Source organism: Rattus rattus, chromosome 12, assembly GCF_011064425.1.
Source record: "Rattus rattus isolate New Zealand chromosome 12, Rrattus_CSIRO_v1, whole genome shotgun sequence".
NCBI classification, from domain to species: Eukaryota; Metazoa; Chordata; class Mammalia; order Rodentia; family Muridae; genus Rattus; species Rattus rattus.
In genome coordinates, this window is record NC_046165.1 from 78,126,349 (window position 1) to 78,132,853 (window position 6,505).

The 6,505-nt window shown below is 44.5% G+C and overlaps 1 pseudogene; it reads left to right on the forward strand.

Annotated features, from left to right (window-relative positions):
* Positions 1–5,066: 5,066 nt before the first annotated feature.
* LOC116913245 lies at positions 5,067–6,066 on the forward strand (annotated as a pseudogene).
* Positions 6,067–6,505: the final 439 nt, after the last annotated feature.

Genomic DNA, 6,505 nt, shown 5'->3' on the forward strand with positions numbered 1-6,505 from the left:
AGAGAGAGAGAGAGAGAGAGAGAGGAGACAGTGTGGAATTCTGAGGCCAATGAGACAAAGTAGGTATGTCCGGGGGGGTGGGTGAGGTGTACATCAGTGAAGTAAAGGAAAGGAGTCTGAATTTTTTGCTAATTATTAAAGAACACATTGATTTCAAAATATACAAAATTAGCAATTCACTGTGTTCTCATAATTTCTATGCAACTGTACCTTTTTTTTTTCAATTAGATGACAGATAACAAAGTAGGAAGCTGCATCTGAGAGAGACAAGAGATCCAAGGAGCTCAGTCCACAGAGCTTGGTCAAATCAAGAAGTTTCAAGTTCAGTGAGAGACCTGGGCTCAAGGGAGTAAGGGAGAGAACACATAGAAGGACAGGGTCATTGAGGACCATTATATGGCCTTACAACACACCCACTAATGCATATATTTGCACAGATATGCATACAAAACACACACACACATACACACACCACAGAAATATGTGAGCAGATGGCAATGAGGAAGACATGCTGGTTGAAGAAATGAATTTAAAATATGAACACCCAACTGTTTCAAGTGAGATCTAAGACTCTGGTATCACATGTTGACTAATGATGCCCAGGGAAGCGTGCACTGCTTGAACAGAATATGTATAGGTGTTTGGAGTGTTTGTTCCCTTGAAACCCTGAAACTCCCATGCCCTGCCCCAACCCTCTCATCAGCCCTTTCCATAACCATGGTCATCAGTCAACTCTAAACTTTTGGCTGGAAGAAATTAGGAATGCCACTCACAGGAAACGGAGCTGGCAGGTCACTATTCAGGTTTTAGTCAAAATGAACCAAAAGCTGGGCAATGAAATGAAACCATGATGGGAAAATGATAACAATGAGAAAAAATAGGCACTTTTGGCTCTGTTCATGGCAAGCTCCTTCCAGCCTGATATCATATGACCACTGAAAGGCCAATGAGCCACAGGCCCTGACCTCACTCATTTAAAAGCTGTGTGCTACTCCTTAAATGGATGCCCATATAGTACTCAAGCTACTGTAAGGACATGTGTGTGTGTGATATGTGATTGACCTGTCTCTCTTAATGGACTGCAGCTTCTAAAGGAACCTGAGGGTTTTCTTGCCAATTCTGTAGTTTCTTCAAAAGACTAACTCCCCAGAGATGCTTCTGAATGATGACAGAAGTGAACAATTGGGTGGGATGTAAGTGAACAGATGGATAAGTGGGTGGATGTTTGTGTGTGTGTGTGTGTGTGTGTGTGTGTGTGTGTGTGTGTTAGATAAATAGGCAGCCTGGCCAAGGTGTTTTAGCCTACCTGCTGCTTCTTGTCCTTCGTCAAAGATCTTTACATGGTCCTCCTAACAGATCCTCTTTACCTCCTTGAAGCACTGTTCTACTGTTTCAACACATACACTTTATCCTTGAGCTGTGGGGGATGCAAAACCACCACCAAGAAATGGCGAGACTCGCCACCTTCCTTCAGCCACCATTACCTCTGTGGACCACTATTCTTTCCAGGACACAGGTTGTAAGAAAGTCCTAGATTTAGCTCACAACAGTCAGGCCAAGGACAGGCCAAATACAAAGAAGAGCTGAACTATAGAAAGTCTCAATGTACTTCTGAAAACCCTGACACCAAAAGGGAACCATGCACCTCTAAAAGCAGGAGTGGTCCCCACCTGTGCTTATCTGCCCCTGGTATTAATAAAGCATCATCAGATCAAGTATAAAACTCCTCTGGGGAGGACAGAAAACTAAATCAGAATACCATCTATTTCTGGGCCTTATGAAATTGATCTCTGGAAAACTCCTGCCAGAGCCCTAGAGGTCCAGGGCTGATGGAAACCTTTTTTTGTTTTTCTCTAGAGCAGCAGTTCTCTCATGCTCATGCATCATGAAAATTTTAGTGTTAAATGTAATAAGGGTTACCTAAGACATAGCAAACAGAAATGTTTACATTACATTTCATAACAGTAGTGAAATTACAGTTACGAAGTAACAACGAACATAATCTAATGGTTGAAGGTCACCACGACATGAGGATCTGTATTAAAGGGTTAGCATTAGGAGGATTGAGAACCTTGATGTGCAGGCTCCTGAAGCTGGCAGAACAATGCCAGGATGGGGGGGGGTCACAATCTCTTCACATTTTAGCAAAACTGGGTCCAGGAGGACCAAATTCAGGCACCACAAAGCAGACTGCTTGCTAAGAGACAGACAAGTTTGAAACAGAGCTCTCACCATGGTTAAAAGACAAAGAAGGGCAGAAGCATTCACTCCCATGCCCTGGGGTCCCAGCCAAGTCAGGCACTCAACAGGAGGAGCTGTTCTTCCCAGTCGGGTATTTGCCCTCACAGAAGGCATCACTAATCTCTATTCACTAATATCTGCAGGTCAATATCAACTTCTTAGGCTCCTCTTCAGCAGGTCCAGTTTATTCATCCACTGGTAGGGTATGGCCCTAAGAGCAAAGCCCATGAACACTAGTCTAGTCTCAAGATTAACATGAATTCAGAATTGAGTTCTGAACTATCGCAGCACAGCAGATGATAAATCCTGTCTCCTGTACACTGGGACCTCATGGTGCTTGTTAACCCTGTGACCCTAGGACCACAGAGGCAAGGAGTCTAAAGGGAGGAAGCCTGGCTGAATGAGCACCCTCAGTGGGCCTGGAGGAATAGACTAGGTCTCTAAAATGTCCCCAGGAGTCTACCATGGGTCTGGGCCCACATGATACTATGGTGACATTACTTCCGTTTTCAGAACATGGATTTTTTTATCTGGGGTTACTATTACTACACAGATGCCCAGAGCACATAAGCAGGATTTTATGCCTCAAATGTGACCACACAGGCCAAGAGCACTGATGGTCAAAGTGGGGCTCGTTGACCTCAGCACTGATGTTACTTGGAACCTATGAGACAGGCAAATCTTTATGATGACCAGACCCTGACTACCAAAATACACACACACACACACACACACACACACACACACACACACCAAAGACAATTAGGATTCTGAAGAAATACAGGGAGAGGGAGGCACTGTTTCAAAATATAAGGAAGAAGTCCAGAACTAGCAGGGAGGAAATCCATTCACACACAGAGATCAATCCAGTAGGATCAGCACCCTCCTTCCTGCTACATTCAGGAGCAGTCAGCATCTAAGCACCTGCTGGTCAAGTACAAAGACTCACCATATACTCACAGCACCTGGCACAGCACCTGGCCCAGCGCCTAGCATCTCCCAGAAGCCATCACCTGTTAAGGTCTCTTGAAACGCATGCTGAGAGATCATACATCACTACCCATATCCCAAGAACTTGACCTCTCCCGCAGGCTCTGCTTTTCACTGGAGGAGGCAGAAGAGGTGACCGCCTGCCCAGGACAGCTCCCTTCTGGCGGGTGTCAGTTCTGCCTCTCAGATGAACCCAGAAAACTTGGTCTAGGCATGAGTACACCCTTGAGGCACAGTTTCCTGTGACTTGACAAGTACTGGGGATGACACTATGGGATCAAGAATGAAAATAATGTTCTGGAGAGATGGCTCAGTGGTTAAGGGCACTGACTGCTCTTCCAGAGGTCCTGAGTTCAATTCACAGCAACCACATGGTGGCTCACAACCATCTGTAATGGGATCTGATGCCCTCTTCTGGTGTGTCTGAAGACAGCTACAGTACACTCATATAAATAAAATATTTTTTAAAAAAATTAAAAAATAATTTTTTAAAAAAGAATAAAAATAGAGACCTAAACACAATGACTAACTGTTCTTCAAATCATGGCTGGCATAATGATCCAGGATTACATGCAGTTCATTCCTATCATAGGTCATCATTTGTATCTGAATGGTGAGTTTATCCACCTTCTTCATCTGCCTATCCTGCTCAGTGAGGTGAGAGGGTTCAGTTGATATCTTCCAGATAGTCTCTTTAGATAGACAAATGCAGGTAAGACCAGGAGAAACAATGCTAAGTCCTAAGAAATAATCCAGGAAAGGGGAGTGCAAAGAACCCAAAGAAACCCTGAAAGTGCAAGGCAGCATGCGTCAAGATGGAACCTGTAAGTCCTGTTCCTGTCCTTAAACTCTGTGATTAGGTATGTGCCTTTGACTCTACTGCAATCCCACTGCTTCTTGGAGGCACAAGCTAATCCAGTCATGCAGGTATGTAGCCCAATGTCAGCTGACATCCACTGTAATGCTGCTAAATCCTGAAGATCCTACTGCTTAGAACCATGATCAGCTAAGCCCAGGACTAAAAGCAACTGCATGTGTGAGACCATGAGTTTCCCTCCTTGTTATTGGCATCAGATGTCTATGGTTGAATATACAAATGATTATTATCTTTTTATTATTAATTAAGACAGACTGTTAACTAGTACTACTATTTCCAAGATTGTTAGTGTTTCATACTCAGTGACACATCTAAGCACTGCATGACATTATACATTTAAAACACAGAGGTTAACATTTAGCTACGGTTTTGGGAAGCACAACAATTATGTCAATATCCTAAAGCATCACATATTTAAATTTTCTTCAGTCAGTAAAGACTGGGAGAGAACATCAGTGAATTGGCTTAAATGTCCTATGAGAATACCCAGATGTAGCCCAGACATTGAGAAAATAGTTGAGGATATAACCTTCCCCGAGATGTTTAGCAGTCATTTTTTTTTTCACTTTTATGTTGAATTGTATGCTATTTGGAATTGTTGTCATTAGAATCACTAGGTTTATCAAGGAATCAGTCACAAATGACTTGTAGAAAATACTGCCGTATGTATTTTATCATTCTCTGTTGCAGGAAGTCGCTACCCCACAGAATTCTTTTTTTTTTTTTTTTTTTTCGGAGCTGGGGACCGAACCCAAGGCCTTGCGCTTGCTAGGCAAGCGCTCTACCACTGAGCTAAATCCCCAACCCCATTCACAGAATTCTAATATGCCAGTGGTATCCAGTATTTCTTATATGTAGTTATTTCAAATGCTTTTCTGAAATGCGTAACTTCAAAATTACCTTTTTAAAGAGAAAATAATTGTTTGAAATCTATTTTGTCCCACAGCATCTGTCAGTCATGGTGGTGGCACCTTCGCAGCAGCCCCAACCTCGGCCCAGGGACAGAACCTGCCCTGGGTTGAGAAGTACCAGCCACAGATGCTGGCCGATCTCATTTCTCACCAGAACATTCTCAGGACCGTTCAGAAGTTCATCAGTGAAGATCGCCTACCACGCCTACTTCTCTATAGCTCTCCAGGCACAGGAAAGACATCCACCATCCTGGCCTGGGCCAAACAACTTTACAAAGATAAAGAATTCGGCTCCATGGTCTTGGAGCTGAATGCTTCTGACAATCGAGGAATTGATATCGTTCGGGGGCCAATCCTCAGCTTTGCCAGCACAAGGACAATCAAGAGAGGGTTTAAGCTTCTGATCCTGGACAAAGCTGACGCCTTGACTCAAGATGCCCAGATGCCTTAAAACGAGTGATTGAGAAGTTCACGGAAAACACTAGGTTTTGCCTCATCTGTAACTACCTGTCCAAGATCATCCCTGCCTTGCAGTCACGGTGCACGAGGTTCCATGAGCGCAAGCTCATGGTTCCTCGGCTGGAACATGTCGTACAAGAAGAGAACGTGGGTATGAGTGAGGACGGAATGAAGGCTCTTGTCACTCTGTCCAGTGGGGACATGCGAAGGGCTTTGAACATTATGCAGAGTACCAATATGGCCTTTGGGAAGGTCACAGAGGAGACTGTCTACACCTGCAACGGGCACCCACTCAAGACAGACATTGTCAACATTCTGGACTGGATGCTGAATCAAGGCTTCATCACTGCCTAAAAAATACCATGGAGCTAAAGACCCTGAAAGGGCGTGGCACTGCGTGACATCCTGACAGAGGTTCACTTGTTTGTGCATGGAGTTGACTTTCCATATTCAGATCGGATACATTTATCGACCAAAGTGGCAGACATTGAGTACAGACTTTCTGTTGGCACCAGTCAGAAGACCCAGCTGGCCTCCCTCATTACTACTTTTCAAGTTACCAGAGACCTGATAGTTGCAGAGACCTAGAAGCTCCAAGGCCTGGCCTCTGCCTCAGACCCATCAGTGAGGAGGACAGAGGACATGCTGCCCTGGGCCACTGGATAAAACCAGTTGCAGAAGTCTCTCCCCAGGCATTTAGATAGTGCTCTCTGGCTGTTTGGAGCAGGGATCTACAGAGCAACTTTAATCTATTACGATCCATACTGCTTGTCTTCTATACGGGAAAATACCCCGCCCCCATGGTGAGGGCTCCTTTAAAGTCTTCACTGTCACTTGCTGGGACCACAAAATTGGCTGCAGTGTAATCTGGACACCGAGTGTGCGTCAATGTCTTCCAACTCCAAATGGGTGCCAGTAGGATTCTGATCGAATACTTTGTTACAGAATTTCAAAATCAGTCTCTTCTGCCCAAAGTGCTAACTAACATGCCTCGAACCTCAGGAGGCCGGGGCAGACGTTCCAGGCA